Source organism: Haemaphysalis longicornis, unplaced genomic scaffold (assembly GCF_048455015.1).
Source record: "Haemaphysalis longicornis isolate Haplotype H1 unplaced genomic scaffold, Haemaphysalis longicornis Haplotype H1 scaffold_2, whole genome shotgun sequence".
NCBI classification, from domain to species: Eukaryota; Metazoa; Arthropoda; class Arachnida; order Ixodida; family Ixodidae; genus Haemaphysalis; species Haemaphysalis longicornis.
The window spans coordinates 201,905,236-201,931,513 of NW_027526295.1; the positions used below are offsets into that span (position 1 = coordinate 201,905,236).

Here is a 26,278-nt window from a genome sequence, read left to right on the forward strand (position 1 = left end):
CACGTTGTCTAAAACAATATGAATTGGCATAATTTAATACCCGGGGAGCCATTTAAGCTAGAGCTCGATTTGGTCACGTTAGCAAAATAAATAAATAAATGACAAGAACGAAAACTGCGCCGCCTGTAAAGGGTGCACCACCGCAGATAGAGTATTGTAGCAGTGCAGCCGGCTTTCGCACCCGCTCGAGTGTAAGCACAAGGGGCGCGTGCTTATGCGCACCTCTTACTATACCATTAAAAGGTGGTAGTCTTTTTGGGCTACTAAAACGAACAAAAAAATATTGGTGCGCTCGCGCGTTACTAGAGACGCTGCTGCCTCACCTTTGCGTAAAGTGTGATGGTAAGCGCACAGAAGAGGGAGAAAAAAGGGGGAGGGGGGTGCCCGACGTTGGGCTTAACGTCAAGCTTCGAGGCCTGACGTCACCAATTGAAACACGCAGCTTGACGCACAAATATAGTTTGACGTTGCTTGAGATGTCGTTAGGCTGTATTTAAAGTTAATCCCGAATACAGGCCTAACGATAGCAACTGCGGTTTCGCGTGATATTCCGCAGTCAGCACAGCCTAACCACCCGTAATGTTTTTTAAGACGATCTTGGGCTACTTAAGCAGAAATTTTGGTCTGTCTGTCTGTCTGTCTGTCTGTCTGTCTGTCTGTCTGTCTGTCTGTCTGTCTGTCTGTCTGTCTGTCTGTCTGTCTGTCTGTCTGTCTGTCTGTCTGTCTGTCTGTCTGTCTGTCTGTCTGTCTGTCTGTCTGTCTGTCTGTCTGTCTGTCTGTCTGTCTGTCTGTCTGTCTGTCTGTCTGTCTGTCTGTCTGTCTGTCTGTCTGTCTGTCTGTCTGTCTGTCTGTCTGTCTGTCTGTCTGTCTGTCTGTCTGTCTGTCTGTCTGTCTGTCTGTCTGTCTGTCTGTCTGTCTGTCTGTCTGTCTGTCTGTCTGTCTGTCTGTCTGTCTGTCTGTCTGTCTGTCTGTCTGTCTGTCTGTCTGTCTGTCTGTCTGTCTGTCTGTCTGTCTGTCTGTCTGTCTGTCTGTGACTCGATTCAGCCACCCGGCCAAAGTGAAACAGGAACTGCGCAATAGTCTTACATATACCCATAGCCAAATCTAAATGTCTAACTCCGGTGTTAATGTTCATACTTGTAAACATTGTTGAACAAGAACAAGATGTTACACAAATATAAGTCAGAAAACCAATACATAAGTTATATTTGCATGTTACTTTATAAAAAAAATCACGGATGCTTCGTTTTCAAATTAACTACTACATCAACTGCTGAGAACCGTAGCCTGCTGTTGCCCGCGCCACCTGGCGGCATTTAAAAAATCAAGCGGCGACAACAACGAAAGGTTGCGCTAGATAGGTTCCACGTTCCGCTTGGAACGCTCGTGGAGTAGGGCAACATGGTTCTATAAACGTTGAAGTAGGGTGCCTCGATTCACGCGCGTCTCCGCCGTACAGCAGCGCTGGCATCGAGGCACCCGGCATGGAGCAGTGGAACGCGGTAAATATAAACTGCTTGAGCAAACCTCTAGCGTGTTATCTTGGGAGGAACGAGACGGGAGAGGAACAGCATGACGGCGAGCGTGAAAGAGAAGGGCGGCATTTACTTGCCAGGGGAGCTAGTCGACTATAGCCTTTTCGTCGACATTTGCAACGAAAGGAGCGGATACGCGGTCATTTTTTTAACAGAACAATTACGGATCTACGAGTTGGTACTAAACGAATTTCTACCGTTCCCATAGTCCGTGAACGCAGTAGAGTGAGGGACGAAGCGAAGGTTGAAGTACAAGGAACAGATTACGACCTCCAACGATACAGTAGCCTGCCGACGGTTTCCACTTAGTGGCCCTCCGGTCCTGCACCCCATCTCACAAAACTACTGTGACATCCTCCACCACCACCGCGCTTCCCACTGGCACTACTGCTCCCACGTCCATCCCTAGGTGTGGCCGACGCACACATCTGGTGACGACTCCAGACCGATTACCTACCACAAGCACACCTTCCTCCATTGGTATTCCCCGGCACCCCAAATACAAATAATTTGGTTTGGATGTGCCCTGCCGACCGGCCTACCCACACAAACCGTTGAGCAGTGGGTCAGTGGCCAGCTCGCGCATCACGAGTTTCTGGTGACGCGAGGCCGGGCCGCCGCAGAACAGCGCGGAAGATGTCCACGCAAAGCCCACGGTCCCACTCAATGACATAATAAAACGTTTTGCATGCCACACCAAACTTCATGTTTATTTTTTGCATCCGACAAGTTCTGTCCGCGCCTGCCACCAAATCCTCCCATCAAAAAACCCGCCGCACTGCGAAGGCCCAACACCGAAGCAAAAACCCGATCGCCTTCATCCGCTTTCCCTCCCCATAACCCCTTTCTCCACACTCTTTCCGCGGCAATAAAACGGCACAGCACGGCAGAGGGATAGGTGCCGCCGCCTGTCGTCAAATCCAGGAGCTAGCGCTAGCGTTGGAGGTGCGCAGCGCTCACGAGCGAGGGCGCTGCGAACGCAAATCGCAATGAAAACTTCAAAAGCGGCGCCGGCAGTGCCGGTGCTTGTTGAAGCGTCGACTTGCACACGCTCACGGGATGCTACGCGATGCGCGACTTGAAAGCTGCACCCAGCAAGATCCCGCACTTAGCAAAACGACGACGAAAACATAACAAGGAGAAAGGGGGAACCTGACGCATTTGCAAGCTCCAATGCTTCATGCCTTAACTGCACCGCCGCACTCCCAATTAATGCACTTTCTCAAGTTCACCGCCTCCTTCGCAACGATGCCGAGCATGTTTTAGAGAACACCGGCATGCTGTTTTTCAGCGCCGTTTTATCGGCGTCACGTATGATGCCGATTCCGGCTCACCGATTGTTTTCTTCGTTTTACGTTCGTTTTGGTTGTTTTTTTATTTCAGTTAGGATGGTTTGGTGCGCTTTTGGGTGGGCTCCCGCTGTGTAAATAACCACCAAAGCTAGCCCAAATAATTAACGGCTGGCTGTATTATCTACGGTTCGCGTATACACCCTGACTGCTGAAAGGGGGAAAGAACACTTCTGCAACAGCAGCGTGTACGAAAACAACTCATACACGGGGAAATAAATTTTCTAAACTACTATCAGCGGTGACATGCACACGACAGCATCGCTTGGAGCAAATGAATCCTCGGCCACGTAGCAATTACATTTTCATCGTGCATCAGGCACATTAGGCAAAACACCGTGAACTAAAGTTAGCAGAGTTTTTCATTTCTAACCAGTTTCGATGTGACTGACAGCTTTGCGCCAGTGCGAGTGCGAGCGACGTGTGCACGCGCCTCGGACTACGACCTCATCTTGGTTTGTTTCTTGTTTGTCGAAAGCTACAGACGATCGGGGCCTGGAATAGCCGATGAGTGTTCAGTTCTCTCACGCCTTTCAGGGTCATGCGATTCCTTAGATCAATTTTAAAGACGAATTCTTGGGCTACTTAAACCCAAAAATTTCGGTCTGCCCGTCTGTCTGCCTCGATTAAGCTACCGGGCCAAAAGTTAACAGAATTCTTGTACGAGAAGTTCATATAAGCAAAACCTAAACCTGCTAACATTCTTCATACTTGTCAGCATTGTGGAGAAAAATAAGAAAACAATGGGCATATTTGAGGCAAAACATCAATACATAACTATAGCAGTGATCTTTTAATTTTAGAATAAATGTGCGCTTGATATTTGTCATAGCAAATAATAAGATACGCGTTAAAACTAATATTCCGACCTAAAATATCGAAAGGGCGGGCCTTCGCCCCAGACTAGACCTCATGGCGGCATTCCAAGTGCAACAGTAACAAAAGGTTCCAATGAATAGCGCGTGGGCAGTTCAACACGTAGAGATATGATTTACTTGAGCAAACTTCCACCGTGTTTATCGTGGGATGAGCGAGGCGGGAGGGGAAGAGTGTGAGAGGGTGAGAGAAGGGACGTGGCACTGACGTGGCAGGTCTTTCGAAGACATTTGCAGGAAAGTGTGCAGATACGCGGGCAATACTTGAAATTTGTTCTCTTGAGAAGTTGTTTGAACGACCAGCCTTGCTGCTACTTTGGAGCAACATTCCTGGTACTCCGATCAATGGTATTAATGCGTAGCATTCTTTGCCGAGTATCGCCCCAGCCAGGACAGTGGTAACGCCCTGCATTTCCACAAAAATGCAGATATCGCGGAATTTCCACCTGTAGTCGCTATAATAGCGTAAATTGAGATAACCGGTCGCACAAAATTTTTAAAAACTAAAGAAAATAAAAAAAAAATACGAAAACCAGCGAAACGCCCTGCATTTACACAAAAACGCCGATTTCGGGAAAGTTCCAAACGCAATCGTTATAATAACATAAATTGAGATAATGGTCGGACGAAATTTTGAAAAAAAAGAAAATATTAAAAATCACAGAAAATGATAAAACGTATAACGCATGTCATTCCCACAATAATGCAGATTTCGCAAAAGTTCCATTTGTAATCGCTATAATAGCGTAAATGAAGATAATTGGTAGAACGAATTTTTGAAAAAAAAAAAAAAAAACAGAAAACGGCAAACCGTATAAAGACCTGCATTTCCACAACAATGAAGATTTCGCAAAAGTTTCACCTGTAACCGTTATAATAGCGTAAATTGAGGTAATTTGTAGAACGAAGGTTTGAAAACTAAAATAACAGAAATATAAAATAATTACGGAAAATGGAGAACCGTGTAACGTCCTGTATTCCCACAACATGCAGATTTCTCGAACGTTTCACTTCGAATCGTTATAATAGCGTAAATGTAGATAATCGGTCGGACACGATTCAGAAAAACATAAACAATTGATTGTAAAGACCCACACTCAAGACAAGGCATAAGAATGCTACGAATTATTCTCTGAATTTCTGCAGAATTTTTTCCGTTAATAATTGTAGGATGTCTTTCTAGTAGTATTTCTCTTGGGCTTAATTTCGTGCCTATCCTTACGTACCCTGATCATTTGGGAATTTTACGGCGCACACGGAAGCCCGCACTGTTTAGCGCGCGCCTCCACACAGGTACAGCTAAGTAACCGTACTTCGCCGATATTTTTCTTTTCGTGCCAATTGTTATGTTGTTGTTCATACTTTTATAAGATCGGCGTATAGTGTGTGGCCCATTGTAGATCATTTCACAGAGCAACGTTCAAAGTCGGGATGAGGTCCTGCGGAGTGCCTTTGTTCAGCACCAACATCTTCCCAGATCTGGTATCTCCCATGCCTACCGTAGCCGTTCTATTGGACGAGGAGGTTTTAACGTAGTTGAAAATGCTATCGCCGCATTACGCACAGGCCGTAGAGTTCTTGTAAAATCGACTTCTGAATGAATACTAGGGAGGTAAAGAAAACGACTTAGCTTGCAAGGGCGGCAGATTTTGGTCACAAAGAAAATGAATTGCAAAGTTCATTTTGCAATGCTTGGAAACTGCGGACCAGAACGCTGGACACAACGCAACGGACTTTGACAGGCGTGTGAAATATCGTTTCGCCACAATATGTTTGCAGCCTGGTCATAGCATTCTTATGTCTATCACAGCTGTGGATCACAGCATCCTACGTCATTGCTATATACAAACGTTGCGACAAAATCAAGCCTTCTAGACTAGCATCAGCCGAAGAAAAACAAGAAGAAAGTACATAGTTTCACAATACGCGGCTCAGAAATGTTTTACTCAGCCCAGGAACGGTCAATAGTCAGCCCACGAAGACAAAAAACAAGTTTGGTACATTTAGCAGACAGCTTTGTCCTGATAACAATGACACCAATTTTGTCGCAAGCCTAAAACAAATAATCTAGATATTAAAGAAAACGTATGAAGCACTGGAGACTCCGCAGTCACTTTCGGCCGACTTTTCGATCACGTCGCAGAATGTTGTTTGTGCGATTGGCGGCTGCCCATCTAAGCCACCGCCAAAAAACGTCACTGGGCGATCGTAGTAGCAGGTTAAGAACGGCAATAGCTCACGTACGGTACCACTCCGCCGAAGCGACGGAACCGGAGGTCAACGCGCGCGCGCTTTGAAAGGAGATTGTTTTGAATGCGTGGTATCGTCTGCTTATTCTCACGTAGTTTGTCTATCGTCGCTGCAGCAGTTTATAAGCATATTAAGTAAAAAAAAAATCACGGAAACGGCTCGTGCCATGTTCGAAATATTCCGAGTAACGCACTAGCTGCGTCGCGCGGATTAACATCCGGCTGCGGTGATGAGGCGCACAGCGGCAACTTCCGTTGCCGTTCTTACCTTGTACACGAGTATAGTCCAGTTTCGTCATGTCACTTGAATGCGAACGTGCAGTTGAAACACTGATAAATATGTTCTTATGTTGGCCCATAATACGTCCCCCCTGACCATAATATGTCATTGTGGCGCAAAATTGAAAGCTTTTTCAACATTTCCTACCTTTTTCTTCGGGTAAAAAAGCGCATTTCGTGGCTAGGATGGAACTGAGTAAGTTACCAAAGGCTCCCCCTCCCCCCCCCCCTCCTCCTCCTCCTCCCCCTCATCCTCATCCTCCTCCTCCTCCTCCTCCTCCTCCTCCTCCTCCTCATCATCATCATCATCAGCTTACTAGGTCCACTACAGGACGAAGGCCTCTCCCATCGACCTCCAACCGCTGCCGTACCGCGCCGCTCGAGTACATTCTTTGCCTCCAAATTCGCTTATTCCGTCTCTTTTTTTAAACCCGCCTCTCGGCGTCCACTCTGTCACCCTGGCAGGCCGCCGATTGTCATTTCGCCTAATTCCGTGGCCAGCCCAAGTCCATTTCTTTTTCTTTACATGAACTATGACACCTTCTACATTATAGTTCGTTCTCTGATCCAAGAAGCTCATTTCCTGTCTCCAAGTGTTACTGCGATCATGAACAAAGTTGCATTTTGCCTTCATGGCCAGCTTCAAGCGTTCTGTCGTCTGATAGCAAAAACGAGCCCCTTCGCCGGCCTCGTGCACAAACGACAACAACAACAATCGCACGGGAAAGTGGAATGCAGAATGGTGCAGCAGCAGCAGGACAGACTACTGCGGCGGCGGCAGCGATAACAACGCGGGCAAACAAGCACGAGGAGACCGCCTCGGCCAGGCGCGCCGTGCGCACGTTATGAATAATACGGGCTTGTAATACGCAATGCAACAGGGGAGGCGGGGCTGCAGGGCGCCGCGCTAGGCGGCGGAGGCGGTGGTGCAGCAGCGGACAGCGCTCATTAATGCAGCGGACAGGCCGGAGAACTGCATTCGTGCTGGCATGGGTGGGCGCCGCAAGACCTTATCTCTGCTAGCGTGTCTCATTACTATTGCCGAACGCTGCGCGTCGCCTGGAAGCCGGTATGTGTAGGGCGGAAGGGGCAGCAGCGCGCATGTTCGGACATCGCTCACAGCGACTCGAACAGAGAATGATGCAGTAGGTACTGTACAAGGACGACGGCTGAAACACAGCTGATGAGATGAGACGGGGGTCGGGAACAGAAGCTGCACCCTATTTCCTACTGCGTTCTTTCTTCTGTGAAAGGTGCCGTCCAACTTCACTGCAAAAAAAAAAAAAAAAAAAAATCACCATCTCCCCGTAGGGGAACCCTGAGTAGTATGCGAAGCAGCCTTGGGGCCGACTCAAGTTACCATTAGTTTTCAGTTCGATCACGACGTTGAGGGAGGAGAATGAGGGGAGCGGAGCGCGCGCGCGCGTCATTTATACGGCGGAGCTATACGGCGGCGCCCCCAGCGTAGTATGCAGCGGCTACCGTTGCGTCTAAGCTGCTTCGCATTATCGCGCGCGGAGCCGCAGGTGTTACCATTCGTTGTGCAATCCAGGAGAGGAGAGGTGGAATGCCGGGGAGGAGAGGAGCGTCGGAGAGGAGAGGAGGAATGCCTGCATACTACTCAGGGTTCCCTTACGGGAAGATGACGACGGTGGTTGAACGCGAAGCTATCTCGTGATGGATTATTTGGTTGGCCAATCCCTAGGGGCATCCTGCCACAATCATCATCAGCGGTGCCTGACCAGGCATGCGCAGTGGGGGTGTGGTACTCAGGGTTCCCCTAAGGGAAGATGACGACAGTGGTTGAACGCGAAGCTATCTCGTGATGGATTCATTGTGGCAGGATGCCCCTAGGGATTGGCCAACCAATCATCAACAGCGGTGCCACGCCAGGCATGCGCAGTGGGGGTGTGGACGCCGCACAACGGCGGAGGGAACAGGCTCGACCATAAGCTGTTTCGCATCTTAAAAAACCTTCATCCAGTACAGCGCCAGCAGCATGATTTCCGCGAAAGAAGTTCATCGGGCACCGTATAAGGAACGCGTATAAGGAACACTTGACGTATAATACACAGCGATACTTGACCCGCCGTGTACGGTGGCTCAGGGGCTAAGGCGTTGTGCTGCTGAGCCCAAGGACGCTGGTACGATTCCCAGACGCGGCGTCTGCTTTTCTGATGGCGGCGAAAATCTGAAACGCCCGTGTGTTCGAGATTTCGGCGCACGTTAAAGGCCAACTGCACTCAAATTTTTTTTAAGTGCGACCCCAAACCATCCACCGCCGGCGGCGGCGGCGGCGTCGGCGGCGGCGGCGGCGTCCGCAGTCCTCCTCTCTCTATATAAAAAAAAACAGCATCCGGCGCCAGGTTTCGATCCGAGGACTTTGCGGCCGCAGCGCGACGCTTTACCGACTAAGCCACGGACGCGACGCTGATATCAGTGTTAGTAACGCGCTTTATATCTTTAACGCATTCAAACTACGTCGTCAGCGGCGTGCGTTGGCGACTCAGCGGCGTTATAGCGGCTTGATAACTGCGTGGTGTACACGTGATACTACAAACCCGATGGAAGAGATGGAAGAGAAGGCGGCGAGGCGGTGGGCTGCGGGGGCCGAGCGCAAGCGCCGCAAGCGGGCCGACAACCGTGCATTCGCACTTTCACATTCTCCCCCTCGGGGAAATGCGGGGGAATTTTTTTGTCCAAATAAGTAGTCTATGCTCTTAAAATCACCATGGCGAAATCCTTAGCTTCGTAATCACAGAGAGCGCTAGGTACCGCCGTTCAAAGTACCTCCGAGCAGACGACGTTTGCACCTGGCGGAGAGTCGCCGTAACAAGTTCCGAGCGGCCTGTGACGGAGGTTGGGGAACCTGCCCCGTGAAGCTCGCGCTTCTCCGGCGACTTGCAGGGCGCTCCGCCGGGCGCAATGATGCGTTCACCCGGGGTTTCTCTGCTACACCAGCGCGCTGTACCGGCGTCGCCATCAAATGTTTAAACTAACCGCATAGGCAGTAATATCCCCCATTTTTCTCAATGCAAAAAAAAAAAATGATTAGAAGCCTAAACCTATTCAGGCGCTTGCGAACGTGTTGGAGTTAGCAAAACTCTTTTTACTTGAAAATAATATTTTTACTCAAAGAAAAAATAGCGCGAAAGAAGCACTTGCCTTACATTTGTCACTCTACCACAAAAAAAAAAAGATATATTATAAATTATTGACCACTTGCACTTTCGCGTCCAATATTGGCCTCATTTGGGCTGGCCCAACGCCACCTCTATCCTTTAGACATTTCCAAAAGTTTTACGACCCAAATAGAGTTCTTGTGCACGCGGCTATAAACATTTGTACGATTTAGTGCGTCATTTAGCTCTGGAGGCGGGCTTATAGTTTCAGATCCCTTTTATAATGCGGTTCTTGATGTGCACACAGGGGAAAAAATACTGGGCCGATATTCACGAAGCTGTTTGTATGTAATGTATAGTAGAAATAGTGATTTATCTCCGCCCGCGTGCGATTTGTTCCCTTCAGAGAGGGCGACGTGATAGCCGAGGGGTCGACTATAATAAAAGCTGCTTTTCGATATCGTATACGAGCAAATAGCTTTGTAAATCAGAGTCCGTTTTTTACTTGCAATGCCAAAAATTGCCATTCCGGCAGTTATTATGGTGAAAAAAATTACTGTCGGGTGGTCTACTTCATCTCGATTGATAGCAACGGGATGCCGGAATTGCGCCCAACTCCATTATCATGGGCAAACGTTAGTGGAAGTTCTTCTGTGGAAATAGAAAAGCGAAACGCGGCGCTACTACGCGCATTTGAAGGCGGCTCTGAGCGGCCGCCGGCTCTGGCGCGGTCGCTTCCGTTCCCTCACGTACGTCACGTCCGGCCGCCGCTATGGCCGCCTTTTCTATTCAGTTTCGGTTCCGAAAACGCGAATGTCGCGAGCCGTTTTCGTCGCGCGCGTTGATGTTTGGAGCGCAATATTTTGCATTTCGAACCCTTTTTTATATGAACTGTTAGGTGACATTATTTTTACGTTGTCGAAAATTTGAGTGCAGTTGGCCTTTAAGGATCCCCAGGCGATCAAAACTATTTCGGAGCCCACCACTACGGCGCGCGCCTCATCGCCTGTGTAGCGTCGCCGCGTTAAACCCCACAATCAATCAATAAACATGGCGATAATTTCAAACAAGCGTGTCTCTGTATGCCAAATAGACGCGGCACTCTGGCTGAGCACCAGGTAATCGCACCATACGTTCGATTACCGGCAGCGGCGGATGGAGTACGTACACTAACCAAGAACGACTGTAATAGTTTAGTGCAAGTTTACTAAGGCAACCAAGCAAGCAAGCAAGCAAGCAAACAAACAGAAAAGAGGTCCAAATTAACCCGTAGGTCTAGACACAGCGTATCTCATAGCTCGGGTGTAGTCTCGGGACGGGCCCCAATCTGTTTGTTTTTCAAGCGTTCGTAAACGCAAACGCGTCCTTCGTTCCCCGCATGTACCCAGGCCCTCATGCGGAAGCATTAACGCAGAAGGAAGCTCAACTGCGCGTAGACTAATCTTCGAACACCGTGCGCAACTTGTTCGCGCATACAGTTCCAACCCCCGGGAAGCCTGCGACGATAATGGGCAGTGCTTGTAGGGCTCGCGACGACCCCGTGGCGGCAACCTGGCTGGCCTGGCGCGCGCTCACATACAGAGCGGACTGTGGCGGCCGAGTAAGCATCAGTGGGCATAATATGCCTCACTTGGGCGGGTGGGAACGTGCCCGCCAATGCTCGCTCGCGGTTCCTCGCACAAAGGCTCGGAGACGCGCAACCCGACTCTCGTTGGCAGGCTTGCGCCCACAGCCGCTCTCCGCAGAAGTGGTGTAAGGCTCGTGCAGGAAGTTCACAAGGTCGCACTAAACAGCGGCGCCCTTTTGTTCTAGCCGGACTGCCTCGCGCGCTCTTTGTTCCCCCAAAGTGGTCGGACGCACGGCGGTACACAAGACAGCCGCGCGCACATGCGAGAGAACAACGCCTCGCCTGGAAGGAATCTCTGTCAAGGCGAAGAGACGCTCGCCGAACACTTCCTCTCAGAGTGGCCACCCTGCCACATCCAATGCACTTGGACCGAACCCACTAACCATGTAACGCGCGCTAGAATATCTTTAACTTGAATTCCGCCAGGACGCACAGTTCGAAGTAAACGAAGTTCGAACTGGACAGTGAGCTGAAGAACCAAACCATTGTTCAGCATTGAGTAACAGGGATCTACGAGAAAGGCCAAAATTTAGCGGGTGGATAAGATATACCACCTTCCTCCATAACCAGCAGTAACGGTGACGGTCGCACGAGAACTTCCTCCTCTTCTCAGTTTACATCGTTCTATGACGCATTCGCACAAAATTTTTCCCTCCTGCGGTCTTTCACAGTCTCTCTGCGATAAATTAACGAAACCAGCAGCGCCACCGCTCGCCACACACGAACTTTGACAAGTGGAGCGCCACGCGCCTCCGTCGAGATTGATTGATTGTAGGGTTTAACGCGCCGACGCAGCGCAGGCGATGAGGCGCGCCGTAGTGGAGGGCTCCGGATTAATTTTGACCACATGGGCATCTTTAACGTGCGCCGAAATCTCGCACACACGGGCGCTTTTGCTTTTCGCCTCCATCAGAAAAGCGGCCGCCGCGGCGGGGAATCGAACGCGCGACCTGGTGCTCAGCAGCGCAACGCCTTAGCCACTGAGCCACCGCGGCGAGTGCCTCCGTCGAGACTTGACGGCACACACGGGCACAACATTGCAGTTTTCGTTTTTTTTTTTTTTTTTTGGGGGGGGGGGGGGAGAAAACGCTCCTTCGAGCAAGCGACAGCTGCAGACAATACAGATGTTCCTTGGTCCCATCCGTACGAAATGCATGCGCCGCAGCTCTGCGGTGAGCAATGGTAGCTTTCGCTAGGGGAACAAACTTTAGCTCGCAATAGTGGACCTTCCAAAGGACCAGCGCGGTCGGCATGAACCATACACAAAAAATTAGCAGTGGCTTAGCTCGGCTATGCCAGGATATACGTAGCGTGAGCTAAGGTTCAGCTGGTTATTCTTAAGTTTCCTGATTGTCTAGGATTAGCTGATTATCATGCTTACTGCTGCTAAAACGATTTCCAATCTAATCCAATCCAATCCAATCCAATTCAGTCCAGTCCGGTCCAGCCCAGTCCAGTCACTGCTCCTCGAACATGCGCAGCACGGCTCTCCAGGAGCCACGCGAAACAGCTATCAAGCGGCTCCGGCGCAGCGTCAGACTTGACTACTGCGCAACGGAGGCGCAGAGCTAGCCACGCGCCGGCGCCAGTGCATCTGCCGCGGCTATGACGTCACTCCTATGGAATGCGCAGACCGACGAATGAGCAGACCCAATCCTCCACACACCCGTACTCCAATTGGATTGGATTTCAATCCAACACAATCCAATCCAATCCAATCTGATTCGATCCAAACCAATCCAATGCTCCTCGCGCTTGCGCAGAACGGCCCTTCACGGCACACGCGAAACCGCTCAACCTCGGCCAGTGTAGCTTACGCTACAAAATTCCCTTTGTGGATCGACCGTCACAGCGACCGACGCCCCACGGGTCTACCGCGCTGAAGACGACGACGACGAATCTGTCAAGCCATCCACATGTGGAGGCGGCCACCGGACCAGCTGACGGAGAAGTGGAGGTCAACCGAGGCGAGGACGCGCTAGAAGAAGATTTGCCCCACGCGGCTGTGCTGTCGGACAACGACGACGGAAGGGATGACGACGATTGCTACTGAATAAAACACTGCAGATACTTTATAGGTTTTTGCTTTTTACATTGCCGTACACAGTGGCGTTGCACTGCTTAGGCCCGACTGCTCCCTCTCTCCTGGGAACCGCTGTCGGTGTGGGGGGAAGCTATGTCGACCCCCTGCTCTGTTGTTTCTCCACTGGAGTCGTGCGCCACTAGTACAAGTTGCGCCCATTCCTTATTTTTTTAGCTGTCAAAGCACACGGAACATCTCAAATGTTCTGTCTAGCAGGTGATTTCTATACACGCACTTTTAGTACTGCAGAAAATGGTGCTAGAACTAATTGTCGAAACATTTATTTGTTAATCCACAGGCGACAACGTTAGGATGCAACATTACTAGAGTAGAGCAATGAGAGAATGTATCTTTCATTAGCTCCGACCCAGAGGATCAACTCTGGGCCATTCAGCTCGCCCAAGAGGCTGCTAGAGCAAAATGGCTCTCGGCCGACGTCTAGGATTACTGGCTGTCACACAATAAGGTTACCTCTCTTCCTCTCTCTCTGCAAAATATCTCGGAGACCTTAACTGGCACGTGGGGTGTCCCTTGAGGGGTCACGGTGCGCTCGCGATACAGAGTAGCTCGGGATTAAACGACAACCTCCGTCACAACAAAGAGGATAATAATACAGTTCCTTGTACTAATAACAACGCGCGGGCATTCGTGGGCGTGCTCGGCTTACTCACCTGGCCGCGACGAACTCCTGACAACCCAAACGCAGCAAACGAATTCCACAGAACACGCCCTGTGTGTGAGGGACAATCCTCAACTATTCGAGAAAGTAACAGAATGCGGTCTTAAAACACGTCCACCCCTTCTCTAGATGACCCCCTGGAGCATCCGTTTGTGGCACCTGGGTGCTTCTTACTCATCTCTTGACAGTATTCATTAATTCTGACAAATGCGTGCGTGTGGGCGCATCTACAGGCGCAACCCACCAACTGCACAAGTGAACATTCGAAGTGTCATGGACATACTTGAACCATCCCCTCCTACCCTTCCTCCCCTTTTCAACAGGGAAATATCTGGAATGAAGTCATCCATATCGATCACCCTTCTTCAGAGATTCGGCTTCGAGTTGGCGACTACGTTAACGCCCGCACGTGCAGCATCACCCGCGTACGGCGTAGTGTACACACACGTGGCGCGTAAACACGGGTAAGCTCCGCACAGATGTGTGTACGCTCTCCCTGGTGGCTTGCCCTTCGCGGAGGCTTTCGGCGACAGCCCGCACGTACACGCGAGGTGCCCAAGGAACAAACAAAGCGGTCGATGATATACGGCCACGGAGACCGGGCTGCGGAGCACGTGCCCCGCGGGGGGCACACGCTATCGGGGCACCGCCGAATGGGCCTCCGAAACGGCAGGAAATTCCCACGAGGCGCAGGTGCCACGAGGTCGACGTGTACAGCCACGGTGCTCCAGAGAAGCGCGAGGGGACGCCGCCGGGGACACTCGAGAGTTCGATGACCGCGCGGACCTTTGGTTGGGCGAGTGGACCCACGGTGCGTCAAGTGCCGCAAAATATGGTGCAAGTGACCAGGTAGGCTTCCCAAAGCCCTCGGCGAAGCCGTGCAGTAAGACAAGAGCGATACATAATACAGTATGGACGCGTGAATGTTTACGTGCCTTGGCACAACTTAAACTAACAGTACCAACACTTCCCGATCCGCTTCAACTTATCGCTTAGAACAGATTTACACCGTACCGATTTATCTGTCTGGTGCGGAGTTAAGCCGCAGGACGTGCAAGGTAGAACGGCTTAAAAGCTCGCTCTTCCGATTAACCACATAACCCATTTTCTCGGCACATTCCGCATCAGTGTTGGCCAGCTATTTATTTGTTTAATAGGAGGGGGAATCTGAATCCATGATTGTTAATGCGCGCTATAGATTTTGAGGGGAAGCGCAAGATTTTGCCCCTTTGCATGTCACGTGGGATCCCTGCTCCTACAAAAGCGAGTACAACTGTTGAAGCAATACGAATGTACGGCGGGATTGAAACATTATTTGCCCGGATGTCCGGTTCGCAACAAGCCCGACCGCTAAACTGCTGTACCGACATTTATGCTACGGAGAAAAAGACGACGACGCACTTGCATGCATCACGAGCCAGCATACAGGATGCTTACATTCTACATACTTTGTCTCAACATTTTCTGTATGACACCTCCGCTGATTATTGGTGCTGTCTCCTAATACTTCCGCCGCGATACGTCCGTTGCAACACTGATGCATTCGCCTTCTCGGATACGACCAGTTCGTTGCGCCCGGTGATACGTCCACTACTTCCTGACACTTTGTTCTGATACGCGCGATACGGTATGCCCTCTAGCAGAACCTCTGAGATACGTTCTCAGCGTTCTGATACAGCCGTACTGACCCCTAGTTGAACCAGCGGCCGTATTGACAGGCGCAAATGTATATATGCGTTCTCTTATAACTTGCTTCCTTGCTTGCTGATAAGTACTTCTTGTGACTGCCTTTTTGTAACCCCCCCCCCCCCCCCCACTGTAATGCCGCATGGCCCTGTGGGTACTAAATAAATAAATAAATAATAATAAATCCCAACTCCCTCGCCAGTTCTCTATTACGAGGCTAGTTTGCACGCATGCAAGCGTAGCAAAGTCCGTGTCCACGAATCCATGAAACGGTGCTCAGAATAACAAAACATAATAGCACAGCTTAGAAAGTACACCTCACCGTCAACCGAGGTTTTTCAGATGGAGGCGAAAAGCGAAAACGTCCGTGTGTTCGAGATTTCGACGCACGCCTCGTCGCCTGCGTAGCGTCGACGCGTTAAACCTTACAATCAATCAATCAATCAATCAATCAATCAATCAATCAATCAATCAATCAATCAATCAATCAATCAATCAATCAATCAATCAATCAATCAATCAATCAATCAATCTGTCTGTCTGTCTGTCGAGGCTGCTGAGTGGACAAAGTACGGCACTCCTATAAAACCATCCTACCAGGATCCCCTCTGCCAAGGCCCGCCTGAACAGCATGATTTGACGCATGCTTTATATCGGTAGTTGGAATGTGCGCAATCAGATTGGGAACACTTGTTTCAATCCTCACATCTAGTGAAGAGAGAGAGAGAGAGAGAGAGAGAGAGAGAGAGAGAGAGAGAGAGAGAGAGAGAGAGAGGGGGGGAGAAGGTTAGTGCTCGTCAGGGAGGACTTCGTCAAGACGGGCCCACCTCTGACGTCTTTGGCGCGAGAGATAAACAACGTTCGGAAAGAAGCGAAGCAGAAGGCTGAATGCGAATTTCGCAAATTCAGCGCTTATGGTGGGGCCTAAACAGAGAGTTTACTCCGAAGCACGCGCCATTTTCGATCACAGATCTATAAGGTCAAGAACAGGCAGAACAGCTTACACTTAGCAGCATCGCGGAAAAATCGACTCAGAATTCCCGCCCCCCTTTCTCACCTATACAACACAGCGCACGTTGATGATTTTTAGGAATGTGTTCACGTTATACTAAACTTGATTATCTCTCCCTCCCTCCCTCCCTCCCTCCCTCCCTCCCTCCCTCCCTCCTTATAAGTAAGCACTTATAAGTTATTTCGAATGCGAAAACACTGATCTCTAACTGGAAGCCATTGGTCACTGCGCACAGCAGTGCACCCTAGCTCACAAGTGACTGCTGCGCCGTTGTTCGAGAGAAGCGGAAAAGGCCGGAGTGCCGCTGAAAAAGTGTACTAATATTTGTTGGATTATTAATCCTATTAAGAGGAATGTACCGCCTCTCATTTGCAGGCAGAATTATATCATTATCACCGTTTTGCTCGACTGCGCCATCCGATCGCTACGGCAACAACCACTGTCTGCTGCTCATACCTTGCCCGGGCACACAGCTTCGTCGAGGTTCACATATGTCAAGCATACTGACGTATAGAGCGCTGGCAACTCCGCATGAGGGTAGTGCTCTCATATACGGCGAATAGATAGATATGTCGAGTGGTTCAAAACCCAACCATAAAACCACTTCAGATACGCGCCCACGCGATTTCGCAGTACGGAAAATTTTCGCCGAAACCGATTTTCGGGATGCAAGGGTACAAACTGTACAATTTGAGAATGCTTCCCTGTGCAAACTTCCTAGGCGTACATAATTAGTAAGCAACAATGTACGTAACACAATTTTTCAACCGACGGAAGGCACGGGCGATCACTGATTACGCCGACATGTTCTATTTGCAGTTTACAAAAATGCAAGGGCATATTCCGAATAAGGCGAACACAGCGTGCAGCAACGGAAAGCCAGTTCTCCTGCTAAAATATAGGATTTGAAGCTGGAGCAAACAGTCGCGCAACTTTTCGCGTTGGCAGACATGATTTGTATTTACCAAAGCAAAAAGACACGCACTGCTTTAGATGGCAGGACCAAAATATCATCATAATCATCCGCCTGTTAGCGTCTACTACAGGACGAAGGCCTCTCCCACGTCCCTGCCTTGCATTGGACGGCACAGAAAATGTCCCCCAATAAGGGGAAAAATATTTGGCAAGTCGCGCTAGAGCAGGGCAGCAAGAAAGAATAAAAAGTAATATAAAATTGGGACGTCGGTGGTTCGGGGCCAAGAGACACTGCCGCCGAATGTGACATAAGATCCCGGATGACCGGCGGCATTGAACGCGAACTCGTTTGGCCGACGCGCGTATCCGCGGGCCCGCCGAGGGGGAGGGGGCCATTGACGGCGCCCATCTGGCGGGAGGGCTGTTTTCACTCGGCAGCTGCTTCGGGCTCCCCCTCGCTCGCGACGAAACGCGCTCTCGCCGGGCGGGGAAAGAAGCCCCGCTGTTCACACATACACAAGCCGAGGGGGAAGGGGAGGGGGGAGGACCCGGCCCGTTGTACTCCTGCTGGGTACACACACCCTTGCGGCCCCCTCAGCTACACGGCCGGCAGCCCTTAACCTCATGCTAGATAGACGCACCGCCGATGCGCTCACCCGTTCCGGAAGCAAATACTGTCCTCTTTCTGGACTCGGCACCGCCGATCACCTTTTGTTTCGTCTTTGTCGTCTTTTGTTTCTCCAGAGTCACCGTACGCGACTGTAGTAATGCGGTTCCGCCCACGACCAGCTTTGCCTCGCTGAATATTTGCAGCTGTAGAAACCCTACTTCCGTTTTCCAGTAGCCCTATCCTATTGGATCCCTACACCGACCCTACACCACACGCTTCCCTTCACAATGCCTAAGTTGCACCATTCCGCTCCCACTGCCCGCTCTTTGTCCCATGTTAGAGTCCGCCATGAACAGAGACCGCTGCAGGCCCATTTCTCTGCCCCACCCCCACCAACTCTCACTTGCAAACACGCCCCCCTCCTTCCTCCTCCCCTTCAAAGTGATTTCATATCCAAGTTTTCAGATCCAGCGGCGATAAAAGGACAAGCACAAGATCACCACAGAACGCGATTTTTTCACTCCATAAAAAATATTTTTGTGAATGCAAGCACCTCATCATAGAGTCACGTGCGGGTTGCTGAATGTCGTACACGTAGGTATTTCAGCCAGAACAGGCGCGCACGGCAGAGAGAGAGAGTAAACTTTATTAAAGAAAAAGAGCCAAGTGGTTGGTTTCCTCAGTCCAGGACCCCGTTGGAGCGTCCAGCCGTCTCAGCCCGGTGAATCAGCCGAAGCTGTTCTTCGGCGCTCGAGCTGGCCAGTTCTCCTTCCCACTGCTCAACCGAGGGGTTAGAAATCGCGGAAACTGAGGGGTTGAGCTGGCACTCCCACACCATGTGGTATTCGCCCCGAGCGCGAACACAGTCGGCCCCTGGCGGCGGCGGGACGAACCGCTCCTAGTGTGGATGGCGCTCTCGCGTCGTCTGCTTTTTCGCGTTGCGTGCGGCGCAAGACACGTGCTGCACACGACAAAACAACCAATATGTGTGCTCGTTTGGCAGCAAGCAATGACATAGTTACCTCTGCTTGCGCATTTCCTCTAGAAACGCAATAATCAGCGGCCGTTGCGGGCTAATGCGCTGGTTTAATTTCACGAAACATCTTCGCCGTGGTCACCGCATGAGTGTGAAACGTGTTATAAACATTGCTTCCACACATTGCACTTTTGTTATTGTTGAGTGCAGTCGTCTGCCGTTTCGGGAACGTCGAAGGGTGCTTTTTGAAGGTGGCGTGGTGATTATTTAAAGGATAAGTTTAGTACGCGAAACAGGTAAGAAGCGACAAGACCTGTGCATGCGCGTGCAAATTCCACACCCTTGTAAAATTGCGCTGTGTCCTTATAGAAAGAAGAAACAAACAAAAACATTTACGCTGCACACGACCCGTGCGCTATCGGCCATACATTACCGGACACGTATTTTGCACCCACAAGCGCCTGTGTGATCGTGTCCTTCCCGTGCCTTTTCTAAAATAAATACCATTTTTGGACAGTCGTTGTTTATACTAAGGAGGAAGAATAAACATTTATTCAGCTGTATCGAGTAGCTAATTTTACGTATTATTTAAAATACGTTTTTATGGATGCGCAAGAGTATTTAGGGGGGATTTTTCGGTAAAATTAAGCAGTTGTGAGTTTGCGTCTGTCATGTGACATTCCGTGTGTCATTTTCATATACCGACGTGAATCACCTTGTCCAGAAACGTGTCTCACTCAGAATAACCAATTGCCTAATATGGTCACGTCTTAACCTCTTAAGGTGGACCTAAGTTTAAAGAAAGAAGAGAAAACGTGTAATATAATGCACGTTGTTGCCCACATGTGTGAGCGGTGTGTGCCATGACTCACTGTTTTTTTTTAATTTTTTGCCACAATGCTTGCTTTCAATACAATTTTGAAAAAGGCGAGCCACAACTCCTGGACAATCTCGGACCAAAGGGGGCTAATCAGTTTTGAAAATACGTGTTAAAATATACTGCTTTTTCACAGCTACGTAGCTGTGAAAAAGCAGTATTTTAACACGTATTTAACACGTATTTTAACAAGCCTAGTGTAGTTTCGATTGTAAGTAATAGTGATAACCATAGTTTGGCTTTTCGCGTTACATGCATTCTCTTCTCGCTGCTCTTGCAACGTTGGCAGGACCCCCCCCCCCCCTTTTTTCCGAAAAAAAAAAAAAAACGAAATGCACAGAATTTTATTTTTTAACCAATCCTCAAGAAGTAAATGCCAAGACAAAGCGATATTCAGTTGACAAAACAAAGTAGTTACCGGGAACCCGTTGCGCTGATTCGCAACGAGAAATAAAAAGGAAATGTTTTACTACATCTGCAACAGCGCAACTTCATTTATTGCCATCTTTAGGGTTCGTAAGGGACCTTGTATAGGCAAGAATGCAAACACATCTCGCTGTTGCAGGCACCTGTTAGATTTAAAGGAACGCAAATGGTCAACAGAGCAGCCGTAACAGAAAATTTGTGCTCACTGTGAGGTCCCAGAAGCTTGGTTTGCACACTGTAAACCTGCTTGTCACTTTGCAAAAACCTAGCTAAACATGAGATGTTGATTGTACTGCGTGCGTTCAGAATTCAATTCGCATGTTCACTTGCGACGAAAGCTGTAAATAAGTGATCCGAAACCGTTATTCCTTGAGAGTCGCTAGAATTTCATTTAAAAGACCCGTTAGAACAGTTACATTTATACATCTGCACTGATCAAAATTCAGCAATCTTATGTTGCCTTTTGAACACACAAAAAATATCGTAAGCTCTTAGAAAGAATTTCGGGGCAGTTAAGTATAGTTACCATTTCAGGGCATCCCACAAATGCAAGAATGCGTCATGTATACCAGTGAAAGCGATTGAGATTGCCGTTGTAAACTGAATTTCAGAGATCGAGGCTTCCTGATTTGTTTCTATTTATGCTTTTATTGAAGGCTCAAAGCCATAGTCTGGTAAGATCGAGCTTGCTACGAGTCACAACAAGTTCACTGCCACAATTACGGCCATTCTGAGATTCCCGATGAGTCGTCGCTCTTTTTTTTTGCGCAGTAATGAAAACTGACTGCCGCTCCCATGCTATACACATTGAACGTTGAGGAACCGAACTACAGCATACCACTCTTGTTTGCACCTTTCGTGCGCACATACGGCGAGAAAAAGGCACGAAGAGCGCCCACAGTGTGCATTCTTACGGGCCGCTCAGCGGAGCATCCACACTAGCAGCGCGACGCTGTCGCCACCTACATGTCGGGCTCGCGGCGAATAGAGTGCAGGGTGCTTTGCAGAATTGACACTGCGGGTGGTATTGCGTAGGCCAGATAAAGTGCAGCTTGGTAGGATGGGGAAAGGTGTTTGTTTGCAGGAGACGCCAGTAGCGCTCCTCTTTCTTGCTGAGAGAGGGGTGTGCAGGGGGAAGCGTTAGCCGGGCTAGCCTGTAGTACTGCGTCACCTCCTGGAATGAAGTCAAGGGGATGGCCGTCTCTAGCCAACTCTCTCGCGGCGCTCGGCTGGTCAGACCTCGAGCAGTCTCGTGGGCAAAGACATTGCCACGGAGAGAAGTGTGAGCGGGTGTCCAGACAACCAATACCCTTTTCTTTGGAGGGTTCTGGCTTAAGATCTTCATTGCGGTGTGTGAGATGCGGCCTTGAAGGTAGCTCCTACACGCTGACTGAGAGTCCGTGATGACTACTTCCGCAGGTGTTTGCGTTATCGCCAGTGCTATAGCTACCTCTTCGGCCTGTAGCGTCGTTACTTTCGTGAGAGTGAGGCTCGTGACGTGGCTGTCTATCTTCGTTACGGTCGCCACCATGACTCCGCGTCTTGCATAATCTGCGGCGTCCGTGTAAAAAACATTTTCGTTGGAGCCATATTTTTTCTCCAGGGCTCTAACTCGCGCCTCTCTCCGTCCCTCGTGGAACTGCGGGTGCATGTTTCTTGGCAAGGGGGCCACTGTGATGTTACGGCGTAGTTCACCAGGGATATTTTCCGTCGATTCTAGAGGGCGATCAGGGATGTTCATGCCCAGTCTCAGTAGAATGGCCCTGCCCGCATCCGTCCTTGATAGCCGATAGCGCTGACTGAGCAGGTGGCCCTCAATCAGCTCGTCCACAGTGTTGTGAAGCCCAAGCTTGAGGAGACACTCGTTGGAGGTGTAGGATGGCAAACCCAGCGCTTGTTTGTACACCTTTCGCAAGAGCGTATCCAACTTGTTCTTCTCAGTCTTCGTTAGTAGAGCATAGGGCGTAACATAGGTGAACCTTGAGACGACAAATGCCTGGACAAGTCGAAGTGTGTCAGCCTCCTTCATGCCTCTTCCTTTGACCGTGATCCGACGAAGCATGTGAGCAATCTGTCTACTCGTGCTTTCCAAATTCCTTATCATCGTTGTGTTTGCGCAATCTGCTTGGAAAATCATGCCTAGAATTTTGATTTGCGGAGACGGGGTGACGGTGGCACCGTCCAGCATGATGTGCATTGAAGGTGCATCAGCTCGCCTACCGCCTTTACGGCGCACTAGGAGCAGTTCCGATTTTTCTGGGGCGCACGAGAGTCCACAATTCTTGGCATACTTGTTCACCGTATCAGCCGCCATTTGGATGCGGTCCTGCATCTCCCCGACCGAGCCTACACCGGTCCACACCGTGATATCGTCGGCGTAAAGACCATGGTGTAAGTCGGGGATTGACGCCAGTTTTGCAGGCAGGCCGATGAGGGCAATATTGAAAAGGAGGGGCGACAAGACCGCTCCTTGGGGCGTGCCGCGTCCGCCGGTGCGAATGGGTTTTGTTTGAAAGTCTCCAATCTTGAGGGTGGCTTGGCGTCCAGAGAGAAAGTCCCTGACGTAAGTGTACGTGCGGGTTCCACATCCGAGTTCATTGAGATTAGTCAGTATGGCTTCGTGAGTGACGTTGTCAAAGGCCCCTTTTAAATCAAGCGCTAGGATGGCTTTAGGTGTGTGTCTGTTGGCGCGATCTATAATGTCCTCCTTCAGTTGAAGCAATACATCTTGCGTCGATAGATGCTGTCGGAACCCGTACATGGTTGGTGGCAACTGCTTCGTGTCTTCGAGGAAGTTTTGCAACCGGTTGTGCACGACGTGTTCGAGCAGCTTCCCGATACACGACGTGAGCGATATCGGCCGTAGGTTTTCGATGCCGGGGTCCTTGTTTGGTTTAGGTATTAAGCGGACCTCGGCGGATTTCCATTCGACTGGTATAGTTCCGCGCTCCCAGCAGCCATTGTAGTAGCGCGTAAGGGATGCGATAGAGGCTTCATCGAGGTTGGCCAAAGCTTTGTTTGTGATTTGGTCCTGACCTGGCGCGGTATTTCGGCGGATTTTATGAAGCACTGCTTTCACTTCAGACGTGGTAATGGGCGCATCCAGTTGCGGGTTTGGATGTCCCGTGTAATCAGGGGCCGCGTAAGGGGGGTGCGTGGGCAGGTATTTCTGCTGCAGTTTACCGAGCAGATCCTCTTGCGATCCCTTGAACTTGTGTATAATGGTCTGAATTATCTTGGAAGTCACGCTAATGCCTTTCGCAGGATCAATGAGGTATCTCAGCAGTTTCCAGGTTTTGGATGCGCTGAGGGTCCCCCGCAGCCCGTCGCAGAGCTGGAGCCAGTTTTGATTGCAGAGCTCCGCTGCGTATTTTGAGGCCTGCTCAGAGAGTGCGGCTATTCTCTTTTTAAGTTTCTTGTTGTGGCGTTGCCGCTTCCACCTCTTGATGAGGCTGCGGCGGGCCTCCCACATGTGTAACAACTTGGGGTCAACACATGGAGTCTGAACCGTAGTCTTGATATCTTGCGTTACCGATTTAATATCTTTTCGAATTGATGAAACCCAATCATTAATGTTCTCGATTTCTGAGGTAGACTGGATCGCCCGATGCTCCCGGAACTTCGTCCAGTCTACGATTCGGGCTACACCAGTATGTACTCGGTATTCCTCCCCTTCGACAGCGGTAACTATAACTGCGTGGTCACTACCTAGGTATTCCCCGGTGTTTTCCCACGTGGCTTGAGAGACGTTTCGCCCAAACGTGAGATCCGGGCACGTGTCTCTGGATACACTATTGCCCAGTCTGGTAGGTGCAGTCCAGTCGGTGAGGAGCGTGAGCTCGTGCTCTTCAATTGAAGCCATGAGTTCGTTTCCTCGCCTATTTGAGTAGTGGTATCCCCATACCGGGTGAGCTGCATTGAAGTCGCCTAAAATTAGCAAGGGACATGCGTCAGCCATCTGTACTGCTTGCTGTATGAGACTGCGGAGATCTGACAGCTTCCTCTTTGGCCTGCAGTACAGGTTAAGAATAAAAATGCTGTTTCCTTTCCCAGGTTTACGAGGTATCAACTCTGTGAGAGTTCCCTCCGTTCCGGATTGCCATAGCGTGCGTTGCACTGCAGTTACCCTCTTGCTGACAAGCGTGCTAGTGTCGCCCCGTTCCGGGTCACCGTATGTGACGTAGCCAGGGAGTCTGGCATACGAATTGACTTCCTGCAATGCGATAACGTCCGGTTTGTCTGTGCACGACTCAATGTACTGTGAGAGTGTCCCAAGTTTTGCTTTGATGCTTCTCGCGTTCCATTGCCACACTATAAGTTTTTGCTCTTGCCTCCCCTTGCGGCTATCCATGAATAGGTCGAGTGAAGTCTGCCTGGTCATGGGTATCTTGCGAGGACGGACGAAGATATGGCTTCTCCCTACGTGAAGTTCGCACCGCCGATGCGCTTTGGCTTTCCAGTGCGTCTAGTCTGCTTAAAATAAGGCCGATGGACTGTTGGAGTTTAACTATGCCATCCGTCATTGTTTGCGCCACTTCATTTAGCTTGTCGGCCAGGTTCTCCTCTCCCCCTGTTGTCTGCATCTCTGGCGTCTCACTACGTCTTGGCGTGTCATTCTGCTTGTTATTGTCGTCTATCTTGCGCCGCTTCTCCGCTCCTCCGCTCGTTTGCGGGGAGGTTGGTTTAGCCTGTGAGGCAACCTGAGCGATTGTAGCTCTGAGGATTGCCATTTCTTTCTTAAGGGCTTCTATTTGCGACTGCAGTTTATTGCATTCCTCACATTGGGGTTTAGGGGGTTGAGCTGTGGGAAGGGCAACTTGAGACCAGCTCACCTGTGAAGTCCCGGAAGCTTGGGCCCTCATGCGTCCTCTGTAGCGCTCAGCATCCGCGGCTGGTCGGGACCTGGATCTGGAGTGGGATCTGGAACCGTCCCGGGTATCGTGCCTGGAGTCTTCAGGTCTGTGTTTTGAGCGGGACCTCGATCGCCTCTCAGCTGCCGTCGTGAACCTTTCCAGCGACGGCCACTGGCTGCGAGGACTGGAGCGAGATGATGATCTCAGTCTTGGCCCGTCGTCCCACGAGACCAAGTGTTCAGATCTGTCCTTGGATGCTCCTCTTCTGCCACTTGAGTGCTCTTTACTCTTCTCCCAGGCCTTGCGCCGGAGAATGTATGGTTCCCGAAAACGTTTTGGGCATTCTCTACATCCTGTGATGTGGTCGCCATTGCAGAGGTCGCATTTCGGATGGCATGGGTGGTTCAGCGCTGGGTCTCTCACGCCGCACCTCTCACAGGTGCGGATTCCGACGTTGACACATACGTCTGCTCTATGTCCTGTACCGTGACAGTTGGTGCAGTATGGAATGGTCTTCTTGTAGATGAAGCATTTCATCTCAACGCCCTTGTAATAAATGTAAAAGGGTACCTTATGACCTTGTATTGTAATGACAACACAGCCCGACATGCCCAGGCGGCGGCAGCTTAGGAATTCATATCCTGGGCACCAAATGTCTTCCAAGACTTGCTCCATCGTGTACTGCGTTGGTATGCCACGAATGACACCTTTGCACGAATCGTAAGGTGAGAGACCATAGAGATTCACCAGGTGGACCCTTCCTTGGACGGTGAGCTGAGTAATCCGGCTTAAGGCTTTTGCTGCTTGTTGGTGTGGCGTGCTGATAGTTAGAATGTTCTGCTTCTCGTCGATGCGGACGCGGATTTCAGCTTCCCTCCATGACAGGTTGGCTGCGTTGAGAATGCTCTCTGCCAGAAGTGCCGGGCTGACCGAGCCGAGGTCGAGCCCATTCTTTGGGCGCATCACAAGCTTGTAGTCTTCCTGTGGTAAGGGCAGCGGTTTGGGCCTAGACGTTTCCCACCGTGGTTTTAAAGCTGGCTTCGTTGGGGTAGAGTCCCGTTGTTGCTTAGCAGTTGAAGCGTTGGCCTTGTTTCTTCGTTTCGCCGACTTGCTCATTACTTCTAT

At 50.2% G+C, this 26,278-nt stretch overlaps 1 protein-coding gene across 10 annotated transcripts in view; it reads right to left on the minus strand.

The window, feature by feature from the left end:
• Window positions 1–26,278, minus strand: part of Baz (par-3 family cell polarity regulator) — a 229,505-nt gene that overhangs the window by 107,726 nt on the left and 95,501 nt on the right. The window lies entirely within an intron of this gene.